The sequence below is a fragment of the Nerophis lumbriciformis genome, linkage group LG28 (genome assembly GCF_033978685.3).
Source record: "Nerophis lumbriciformis linkage group LG28, RoL_Nlum_v2.1, whole genome shotgun sequence".
In the NCBI taxonomy this organism is placed as follows: domain Eukaryota; kingdom Metazoa; phylum Chordata; class Actinopteri; order Syngnathiformes; family Syngnathidae; genus Nerophis; species Nerophis lumbriciformis.
The window spans coordinates 17,194,917-17,207,676 of record NC_084575.2 but is presented as its reverse complement, the minus strand read 5'-3'; positions in this window follow the sequence as shown (position 1 = coordinate 17,207,676).

The window sequence follows — 12,760 nt, the reverse complement described above, 5'->3', positions numbered from 1 at the left end:
GTGAGCACGGAGAGCAGCGGATCAGCATCGGAGCCCGGATAAGGACGGGAGATGACAGATCAAATATTCTCCATCGCGCCTCCTGGCAGCTTCAACTTCGAGGAGCCCAGCTCGTGGCCGCAATGGTTGAGACGGTTCGAGAGGTTCAGGATTGCGTCAGGATTGAGCGGAAAAGAGGACGGCTATCAGGTCAACTCCCTACTGTATGTGATGGGTGAAAAGAGTGACGACATTCTCACTACGTTACCACTAAGCGACCAACAGAAGACAGTCTATGCAGAGGTGACAAAAGCCTTTGATGAACATTTTGTGGGTAAGCACAATGTAATTTATGAACGTGCTAAGTTTAATAGCAGACAGCAACAACAAGGCGAGTCTGCAGAGAACTTTATCACAGATGTGCATAAGTTGGCTGAACACTGCAAATTTGGTGCCTTAAAGGAGGAAATGATAAGAGACCGCATAGTGGTCGGGATAAGAGACTCCCGGCTGTCAGAGAGACTTCAGTTAGACCCTGACCTGACGCTGGCAAAAACAATGACCCAGGTCAGGCAGCAGGAAGAAATAAAGAAACAACAGCAACTGCTACGAGGGACACACACAGAAATTAAAGGTGCTAATATGGATGCCATAAACACAAATAGAGGGAAAACACAATATAGACAAGCTCCCCCACGCAGACCAGAGCAGTTTAATTCCAAGCCAAGCACTGTAAACAAGACATACTATAATGAGAAATGTACAAGGTGCGGCAAAACGCCACAACACCCATGGAAACTGTGCCCAGCCAAAGAGGCTGAGTGTCGAAAATGCAAAAAAAAGGGACATTTCGCTGCGGTCTGCAGATCATCTCAAAGAGTGAAAGCTATAGTGGACAGCAACACAGAAGAAGACATAGCTTTCATGGGGACAGTTAACACAGAAGGAATTGAAGAGGAATGGTTAAAAGAAATCAGCCTTAACGGAAAGAAGGTAACATTTAAACTGGACTCAGGAGCCTCAGTTACAGCTATTCCATCTGCCATGTACTTGAGAGCACGTGACGGCAGGCTGAAGACACCACCTAAAAAGATTAAAGGTCCAGATAACTGTCCATTGAAGGTTTTGGGCATCATGAAAGCACACATTAAAACAGAAAAAAGAGAAATAAGGCAAGATGTATATGTGGTGACAAACCTGGTGATGCCACTAATGGGACTTCCTGCTTTAATAAAGCTGAAACTGGTTCAACAGGTAGCTTCAGTACAGGAGGAGAAACAAGAAGCGAGGCATCAATACAGAGCTATGTTCCCAAAAGTGTTTTCAGGGCTTGGAAAGCTACAAGGAAACTACAAGATAAAACTGAATAATGAAGCAGTTCCTTATGCTCTCTCGGCCCCGCGCAGAGTTCCATTACCTATGAAAGAACAAGTTAAAGAAGAGTTAGACAGGATGGAAGCAATGGGAGTCATAAGAAAAATTGAGGAGCCAACTGAATGGTGTGCGGGGATGGTAGTGGTCCCCAAGCCAAATAAGAAACCTCGCATTTGTGTGGACCTTACCCGACTTAACGACAGCGTGTGCAGAGAGAGACACATACTGCCTGCAGTTGATGAGACACTGGCGCAGCTGGAGGGGGCAAGAGTCTTTTCGAAATTAGATGCAACATCTGGTTTCTGGCAAGTTCCTCTACATGAAGAATCACAGCCTTTAACAACTTTTATTACTCCCTTCGGAAGATATTGCTTTCAAAGGCTCCCCTTCGGCATTTCTTCCGCGCCTGAGCATTTTCAGCTGAGAATCTCACAAATAATCGCAGGGGCAAAGGGCGCTCTGTGCCATGCAGATGACATCTTAGTCTATGGAAAAGACAAAAAAGAGCATGATGAAAGACTGCAGGAAGTACTGAAAAGGTGTGAAAAAGCGGGCCTCACCCTCAATGAAAAATGTGAATTTTCAGTGGAAAAAGTGAAATTTCTTGGACACCACATAAGCGCATCAGGAATCGAGGCTGATCCAGACAAAATCAGTGCCATTAAAAACATGCCAGAACCTCGCAATGTGGAGGAGGTCCGCCGGTTCATGGGAATGGTGAATTATGTTGGCAAGTTCTCACCCAGCCTACCAGCTCTCACAAAACCACTACGTGACCTGCTAAAAAGTGACAGCACATGGTCCTGGGACGCACAACAGAAAACAGCCTTTGAAAAAATTAAAAAAGAGCTGAGTTCTCCTCCAGTCCTTGCACAATACAGTCCTAAAAAAGAAACATTGGTATCGGCAGATGCGTCGTCATACGGACTTGGGGCGGTCCTCCAGCAGCAGCAGACAGATGGTAGGTGGAGACCTGTTGTGTACATATCACGGAGCCTGACGCCCACGGAGGTCCAGTACGCGCAAATAGAAAAAGAAGCACTAGCGGAAACATGGGCCTGTGAGCGACTCAGCTCATATCTGCTAGGCTTGGAATTCACAGTGAGAACCGATCACAAACCTTTAATTTCGCTGCTTGGCTCTCGGTCTTTGGATGATCTTCCTCCAAGAATTCTTAGATTTAGGCTAAGACTGTTGAGGTTCAACTATAAAATCATACATGCCCCGGGAAAACAACTCGTCACTGCTGACACCCTCTCTAGAGCTCCCCTGGGAATGGAGGCGAGAGAGGCCAATAGCAGCTTACAGAAAGAATGCTGTGCATACATTGATCACATTCTACACCACCTCCCCACCACTGACAGTAAACTAGCTTGCATCAAGGAAGCTCAGAGCACAGACAGTGTTTGCAGGCAGCTGAAAACATTGACGGAAAAAGGCTGGCCCTCTCACAGGAGAAGCGTTCCTGAGCATCTTCTGCCATTCTGGTCAGAGAGGAACGACATCAACATGGCAGAGGGCTTGCTTCTTAAGGGAACAAGGATTCTGATCCCTGGATGCATGCAGCAGGAAATGATGGAAAGGTTGCACGAAGGCCATCAGGGTGTGACTAAGTGTGTGGCAAGGGCACAAGGATCCCTATGGTGGCCAGGGATAACAAGACAGATTAAAGAGATGGTGGAAAGGTGTGAAATCTGTTGCCAATATTCACAGGCAAAGACAGAACCTTTAATGACAACGCCCCTACCAGCACGACCATGGGAAAAAGTGGCGGCTGATATCTTTCAGTGGAAGAATGGACATTATATCGTGGTGGTGGACTACTACTCCCGATACATTGAAGTAGCAAACCTCCCGACCCTGACAACATCTACAACAGTGGAGAGACTCAAGGTAATCTTTGCAAGATTTGAAGTGCCTGAAATCTTGGTGACTGACAACGGGCCACAGTTTGCTTCCACAGACTTTGCCACTTTTGCCCAGGACTATGGTTTCAACCACACGACCAGCAGCCCTCGCTATCCCCAGAGCAATGGGGAAGCAGAGAGAGCTGTCCGCACGGTCAAACAGCTGCTCAACAAAAGTCCAGACCCTCAGAAAGCTCTTTTGGCTTACAGAGCTACACCACTGGCTCACAGGCTGAGTCCAGCGCAGCTGCTGATGGGGAGGAGGATAAGATCAACAGTTCCTACCGCTCCACAAGCATTGAAACCAGCCTGGCCAAACCTCAGAGCTTTCAGGGAAAAAGACAAAGAACTAAAAGTGAAGCAGAGAGAGTCATTCAACCTGAGACACAGGACAAAAGACTTACCAGTTCTGGTTCCAGGACAGAGAGTGTGGATTAAAACAGCGCAGACCACAGCTACTGTCCAGGGACCGGCTTCAACACCAAGGTCGTACAATGTGGAAACAGACCAAGGGAGCTTAAGACGAAACAGGGCTCACCTGACAGTGCTCCCTGAGGGAGGTCTGTCCTGCTCTGATGAGATAGAGACTGTTCAAAGGCAGACAGATTCAGGTGAAACAGTGACCAGGTCCGGAAGAGTTTCCCGCCCTCCAGATAGACTGGATTTATGAACATTCTAATTGACCAGAGAGTTTTCCCTGGTCTTTGGGAAAGAATGGTGTAGACCTAACTGTTTGTTGTTCCTAAAAACATGTGCGTTATGTTGGGTACTAATGTTATTGAATGTGAGTTGAACATGCTCAGTTATTAATACCTGGTGATTAAGATAGAAGTAACTATCATTTTGGAATCATTTTATTTTGAAACAGTTCAATATTTAAAATAAAGAAAAGAGGTTTAGAAGCTAAAAGGGGGGGATGTACAGATGTTAAGTACAATACTACATAGTGTCCAGAGGGGGCGCCGTTGAGTGTGTTGTGGGGATTAACAAGGTGAATTAACAAGCACAAGAAAAAGGAAGCTGTGTGAAGTTTACAAGTCTCTGGAGTCTGCTTTAATGGATATAAACACTACTACAACACATTCAATTGAATATGGGTTGAAAAGGATTTGCAAATCATTGTATTCCATTTATATTTACATCTAACACAATTTCCCAACTCATATGGAAACGGGGTTTGTAAAACAACAACAACAAAAAAAACAACATATACACTGTGGTGGCCTCTGCGGTGTTCCACGCCATCGTCTGCTGGGGTGGGGTGAGCATGGCCAGAGACAGGAGCAGACCCAACAAAGCAACCAAGATAACCGACTCCACCCTCGTGTCCAGTCCACATGGACGAGCGAGGATATGTCCAAGGAGACCGAAGTGTCCGATACCTGCTCATTCAGCCAAGACACTGTGAAGCTTGTCCGTCCCGGCGCTCAGCGCCAGCGCCAGCTTCGCAGCTCTGTCTCTTCTTCCGCATCTCCTCCAGTCTCTCCAAATGGACTCTGGTGTGGCAGAGACCCAGCAGCTGGTCTCCATGGCCAAAAGGCTCCCGGGAGGCAGATCCAGAAGTTCACAAAAAAGCACAGCAGAAGTCACAAAAGTGCCACCCCTTGTCACACAGTCCCAAAGGGTCCCGATCCCAAACCTACTCAGTGGCCTAATGGTTAAAGTGTCCGCCCTGAGATCGGTAGGTTGTGCGTTCAAACCCTGGCCGAGTCATACCAAAGACTATAAAAATGGGACCCATTACCTTCCTGCTTGGCACTCAGCATCAAGGGTTGGAATTGGGGGTTAAATCACCAAAAATGTTTCCCAGGCGCGGCACCGCTGCTGCCCACTGCTCCCCTCACTTCTCAGGGGGTGATCAAGGGGATGGGTCGAATGCAGAGGACACATTTCACCACACCTAGTGTGTGTGTGACAATCATTGGTACTTTAACTTTAACTTTAACTTTTTAACACTGATATCTAACCTACTTACAGTTTAACTGGATCAACCATGTCAAATGATATCAAACCATGTGTTCATTAAAAAGATTGTTATCAAGGTTTAGGTCAGGCTGATTACAAAAATTAATACCAATCAAATTTACTATAAAAGAAGGGACTCATAAATACAGATGAAAAGTACATTTACAATTACGCAGTGCTAAAGTAAATAACTACTTACTAAATTAATAATCATAATATCATAGTATATATGTTTCTTAGATAATGTCAATGAAATTGTAAAAATATTTGAAAATACAGCTTCACCACTTTAGTCCTAATTTTTGCGCTTAAAAACTTCTCTATGACTTTAGCTCCAGACTCCTGTTTGTTTGATACCGTCATTACTGCCACAAGTGGTGGGAAAGTGTATTACGACTGAGTACCGCTGTGGCCCGTACATGCCACAGCTGAGAAACAGATATTTTTTGGCGTCCCAACAATGGTTAAGAAACACAGGTATAGCGTACATCTAGCCATCCATTCATTGTCTACCGCTTGTCCCGTTCGGGGTCGCGGGGGGTTGCTGGAGCCTATCTCAGCTGCACATGGGCAATACAGTTTTATATTTAAATAAACTAACAGCACTGTTAGAAATAATTGTACCTGGGTGTAAAGATGCACGTGAGACAATGATTGATTGAGACTTTTATTAGTAGATTGCACAGTACAGTACATATTCCGTACAATTGACTACTAAATGGTAACACCCGAATAAGTTTTTCAACTTGTTTAAGTCGGGGTCCACGTTAATCAATTCATGGTATAAATACTGTATATACTATCAGCGTACAGTCATCACACAAGTAAATCATCATAGTATATACATTGAATTATTTACAAACCCCGTTTTCATATGAGTTGGGAAATTGTGTTAGATGTAAATATAAACGGAATACAATGATTTGCAAATCCTTTTCAACCCATATTCAATTGAATGCACTACAAAGACAAGATATTTGATGTTCAAATTCATAAACTTTATTTTTTTTTTGCAAATAATAATTAACTTAGAATTTCATGGCTGCAACAAGTGCCAAAGTAGTTGGGAAAGGGCATGTTCACCACTGTGTTACATGGCCTTTCCTTTTAACAACACTCAGTAAACGTTTGGGAACTGAGGAGACACATTTTTTAAGCTTCTCAGGTGGAATTCTTTCCCATTCTTGCTTGATGTACAGCTTAAGTTGTTCAACAGTCCGGGGGTCTCCGTTGTGGTATTTTAGACTTCATAATACACCACAAATTTTCAATGGGAGACAGGTCTGGACTACAGGCAGGCCAGTCTAGTACCCGTACTCTTTTACTATGACGCCACGTTGATGTAACACGTGGCTTGGCATTGTCTAGCTGAAATAAGCAGGGGCGTCCATGGTAACGTTGCTTGGATGGCAACATATGTTGCTCCAAAACCTGTATGTACCTTTCAGCATTAATGGCGCCTTCACAGATGTGTAAGTTACCCATGTCTTGGGCACTAATACATCTCCATGCCATCACAGATGCTGGCTTTTCAACTTAACAATCCGGATGGTTCTTTTCCTCTTTGGTTCGGAGGACACGACGTCCACAGTTTCCAAAAACAATTTGAAATGTGGACTCGTCAGACCACAGAACACTTTTCCACTTTGTATCAGTCCATCTTAGGTGAGCTCAGGCCCAGCGAAGCCGACAGCGTTTCTGGGTGTTGTTGATAAACGGTTTTCGCCTTGCATAGGAGAGTTTTAACTTGCACTTACAGATGTAGCGACCAACTGTAGTTACTGACAGTGGGTTTCTTAAGTGTTCCTGAGCCTATGTGATGATATCCTTTACACACTAATGTCGCTTGTTGATGCAGTACAGCCTGAGGGATCGAAGGTCACAGGCTTAGCTGCTTACGTACAGTGATTTCTCCAGATTCTCTGAACCCTTTGATGATATTACGAACCGTAGATGGTGAAATCCCTAAATTCCTTGCAATAGCTGGTTGAGAAAGGTTTTTCTTAAACCGTTCAACAATTTGCTCACGCATTTGTTGACAAAGTGGTGACCCTCGCCCCATCCTTGTTTGTGAATGACTGAGCATTTCATGGAATCTACTTTTATACCCAATCATGGCACCCACCTGTTCCCAATTAGCCTGCACACCTGTGGGATGTTCCAAATAAGTGTTTGATTAGCATTTCTCAACTTTATGAGTATTTATTGCCCCCTTTCCCAGCTTCTTTGTCACGTGTTGCTGGCATCAAATTCTAAAGTTAATGATTATTTGAAAAAAAAAAAAGTTTATCAGTTTGGACATCAAATATGTTGTCTTTGTAGCATATTCAACTGAATATGGGTTGAAAATGATTTGCAAATCATTGTATTTTGTTTAAATTTACATCTAACACAATTTCCCAACTCATATGGAAACGGGGTTTGTACATTATTTACGATCCGGGGGGTGGGATATGGAAGGGGTTCGGGTGGGGGGGTTAGGTTTGGTTGATATCAGCACTTTAGTCATCAACAATTATATCATCTGAGAAATGAACATTGAAACAGTGTAGGTCTGACTTTGCAGGATATGTACAGTGAACAATATCAGCTGCAGTGCAGGGTGTATACTCTCAAATTATCTTACGTTATGGAATTTTTTTTCAAACCAACACCGGCAACTTCTTGCTTCTCAAAACCGATACCAATAACTTATTTATGTCTATCATTTTTTTTCATATGGAGATTTGACTGTAGTTTATGCACTCATGGACGTATGAAAGACTCAAACTAGGGTGGATTTGACAAACTGAACCTGTAGATTTGTCTTAACGAGGGATGTAACAATAAATGGCAATAATGACAATCACGGCAAAACTCCTGACGGTTAGTATTACCGTTTTAATGGAAATGATGGAAAAACCGTGGTTGATAACTGTCCTTAGATAAACTCACGGACTGACTGCCGCCGGCTTGCGAGCTCAAATGTTAACATGAAAGTAAGAAAGGTTCATGTCTTTCCCCGTTAAGAAACAACATGCACATATCTCAACTTGTATTAACACGTTGCTGTTTGAGCAACTCAGCTATTCAGTTGTGCACATTGAAGCCACAAGCTGTTCTTTTTACAAACCACGTTTCCATATGAGTTGGGAAATTGTGTTAGATGTAAATACAAACAGAATACAATGATTTGCAAATCATATTCAACCCATATTCAGTTGAATATGCTACAAAGACAACATATTTGATGTTCAAACTGATAAACTTTTTTTTTTTGTGCAAATAATCATTAACATTAGAATTTGATGCCAGCAACACGTGACAAAGAAGTTGGGAAAGGTGGCAATAAATACTGATAAAGTTGAGGAATGCTCATCAAACACTTATTTGGAACATCCCACAGGTGTGCAGGCTAATTGGGAACAGGTGGGTGCCATGATTGGGTATAAAAGTAGATTCCATGAAATGCTCAGTCGTTCACAAACAAGGATGGGGCGAGGGTCACCACTTTGTCAACAAATGCGTGAGCAAATTGTTGAACAGTTTAAGAAAAACCTTTCTCAACCAGCTATTGCAAGGAATTTAGGGATTTCACCATCTACGGTCCGTAATATCATCAAAGGGTTCAGAGAATCTGGAGAAATCACTGCACGTAAGCGGCTAAGCCCGTGACCTTCGATCACTCAGGCTGTACTGCATCAACAAGCGACATCAGTGTGTAAAGGATATCACCACATGGGCTCAGGAACACTTCAGAAACCCACTGTCAGTAACTACAGTTGGTCGCTACATCTGTAAGTGCAAGTTAAAACTCTCCTATACAAGGCGAAAACCGTTTATCAACAACACCCAGAAACGCTGTCGGCTTTGCTGGGCCTGAGCTCATCTAAGATGGACTGATACAAAGTGGAAAAGTGTTCTGTGGTCTGACGAGTCCACATTTCAAATTGTTTTTGGAAACTGTGGACGTCGTGTCCTCCGGACCAAAGAGGAAAAGAACCATCCGGATTGTTATAGGCGCAAAGTTGAAAAGGCAGCATCTGTGATGGTATGGGGGTGTATTAGTGCCCAAGACATGGGTAACTTACACATCTGTGAAGGTGCCATTAATGCTGAAAGGTACATACAGGTTTTGGAGCAACATATGTTGCCATCCAAGCAACGTTACCATGGACGCCCCTGCTTATTTCAGCAAGGCAATGCCAAGCCACGTGTTACATCAACGTGGCTTCATAGTAAAAGAGTGCGGGTACTAGACTGGCCTGCCTGTAGTCCAGACCTGTCTCCCATTGAAAATGTGTGGCGCATTATGAAGTCTAAAATACCACAACGGAGACCCCCGGACTGTTGAACAACTTAAGCTGTACATCAAGCAAGAATGAGAAAGAATTCCACCTGAGAAGCTTAAAAAATGTGTCTCCTCAGTTCCCAAACGTTTACTGAGTGTTGTTAAAAGGAAAGGCCATGTAACACAGTGGTGAACATGCCCTTTCCCAACTACTTTGGCATGTGTTGCAGCCATGAGATTCTAAGTTAATTATTATTAACAAAAAAAAAATAAAGTTTATGAGTTTGAACATCAAATATCTTGTCTTTGTAGTGCATTCAATTGAATATGGGTTGAAAAGGATTTGCAAATCATTGTATTCCATTTATATTTACATCTAACACAATTTCCCAACTCATATGGAAACGGGGTTTGTAGAACAGAGTGATCCAGGTGGAACCGCCGGACAGCACAATGCCCACCAGAAAAAATGTATAATAATAATAATAAGATTTTATTTGTCTCATAATTTTTAAACCAAACCAATATTGAAAACAATACTAAGCCTCAAACACTATCAGTGAGGAATAAGAAACACAAAACATGCAAAATAGGGGCTTTTAGTTATTTCAAAGAAATAGATTTCAGTGTGTATTTAAGTACTTTTTGAGCACATTCAACAATACCAGGATAATAATGATAACCGTGATAATTTTGGCCACTATACAGCGTTCTTCAGCACAAAGATGCCCCACAAAAGTTCCTGCAAGTCGAAAGTTCCTTTCAATCTTCTTTCTTTCCGTTGTCAAGTATTCCGTAAAAGAAATACGCGAGAAAGAAAATAAACAAACCGTCGAGCATTCTGTAATTGCATGTTCGAAAAAGGAGGTTTAGGAACGCCCCCCAACTGTGTTCAACCAATCAGCGTTTGACAGCACAGCCCGCCCTCGATAAGATCCTGGGATTCTTCCAAAAGTCCCACCAAGCCAGCAGGAACTCTGAAAGGTTCCTGAGGAACTAAATCTTCCTGAGTAATTTTTGGTGGAAACACAATGGGGAACTCTATGTGGTGTGCCGTCAGGACATTTGACAGACAGTTGCGATAGCCAATCAGATCACAAGTTGTTGTCAGTAAGGCCTTCTAGCTGGCCTAAGGCAGATAAATATTGTGATGTTATGAGCTCGGTAACATAAGAACTCCATTACCCAGCATGCCACAGTAGTGAAGCGCATGTGCAGTAGCCCCGTTTAGGTTGAATGTAGACATGCCGGCAGCTGGATGTTTTTGACGAGTACGCTGTGGAGTAAACTTTAAGAACTCAGCCAACACGCCTCGTCTGCACCTTTTATGATTAGACAAAACAACATATATATTTGCAAGGCCATTTTCAAGAAGGATATTTAAAGAGAAACTACATCTTGTGAGACCATGTCAACCAACACCGGAAGCTAGCTCAGCTGTCCCGGCGATGAAATGTGAGTTCAGATATTTTATTTCTTTATTTTTTTCACGTTTTTAATATGTATTTTGCAATTTTAATTTTGACAGTACCACATAAGATATGTTTTAATTGCTGATGCGGGTTGATTGATTTTTGAATGCGCCAGAAAATAACCCGTTTTGTACAATGCCCAGTAGTGCGTAAATGGGTTTCTTTGTAGTATTTCTCCAGCAATGGTCATCTATGATGGTATTTTGAGAGGTAATCATTGAAACCGGACATCACTGAAGGCCTAGGTGGGAAACGCACGGCCCGTCACTGATTTACCCGGATGAATGGGAAAGTTCCTATAAAATTTGCCACGATGGAAAAGGGCCTACCATGAGTTTAAAGGGGAACATTATCACCAGACCTATGTAAGCGTCAATATATACCTTGATGTTGCAGAAAAAAGACCATATATTTTTTAACCGATTTCCGAACTCTAAATGGGTGAATTTTGGCGAATTAAACACCTTTCTAATATTCGCTCTCGGAGCGATGACGTCACAACGTGACGTCACATCGGGAAGCAATCCGCCATTTTCTCAAACACCGAGTCAAATCAGCTCTGTTATTTTCCGTTTTTTCGACTGTTTTCCATACCTTGGAGACATCATGCCTCGTCGGTGTGTTGTCGGAGGGTGTAACAACACGAACAGGGACGGATTCAAGTTGCACCAGTGGCCCAAAGATGCGAAAGTGGCAAGAAATTGGACGTTTGTTCCGCACACTTTACCGACGAAAGCTATGCTACGACAGAGATGGCAAGAATGTGTGGATATCCTGCGACACTCAAAGCAGATGCATTTCCAACGATAAAGTCAAAGAAATCTGCCGCCAGACCCCCATTGAATCTGCCGGAGTGTGTGAGCAATTCAGGGACAAAGGACCTCAGTAGCACGGCAAGCAATGGCGGCAGTTTGTTCCCGCAGACGAGCGAGCTAGACCCCCTATCGACCCTAGCTTCCCTGGCCTGCTGACATCAACTCCAAAACTGGACAGATCAGCTTTCAGGAAAAGAGCACGGATGAGGGTATGTCTACAAAATATATTAATTGATGAAAATTGGGCTGTCTGCACTCTCAAAGTGCATGTTGTTGCCGAATGTATTTCATATGCTGTAAACCTAGTTCATAGTTGTTAGTTTCCTTTAATGCCAAACAAACACATACCAATCGTTGGTTAGAAGGCGATCGCCGAATTCGTCCTCGCTTTCTCCCGTGTCGCTGGCTGTCGTGTCGTTTTCGTCGGTTTCGCTTGCATACGATTCAAACCGATATGGCTCAATAGCTTCAGTTTCTTCTTCAATTTCGTTTTCGCTACCTGCCTCCACACTACAACCATCCGTTTCAATACATGCGTAATCTGTTGAATCGCTTAAGCCGCTGAAATCCGAGTCTGAATCCGAGCTAATATCGCTATAGCTTGCTGTTCTTTCCGCCATGTTTGTTTGTGTTGGCTTCACTATGTGACGTCACAGGAAAATGGACGGGTGTATATAACGATGGTTAAAATCAGGCACTTTGAAGCTTTTTTAGGGATATTGCGTGATGGGTAAAATTTTGAAAAAAACTTCGAAAAATATAATAAGCCACTGGGAACTGATTTTTAATGGTTTTAACCCTTCTGAAATTGTGATAATGTTCCCCTTTAAATGCGCCAGAAAATAACCCGTTTTGTACAATGCCCAGTAGTGCGTAAATGGGTTTCTGTATAGTATTTCTCCAGCAATTGTCATCTATGATGGTATTTTGAGAGGTAATCATTGAAATCGGACATCACTGAAGGCCTCGGTAGGAAAC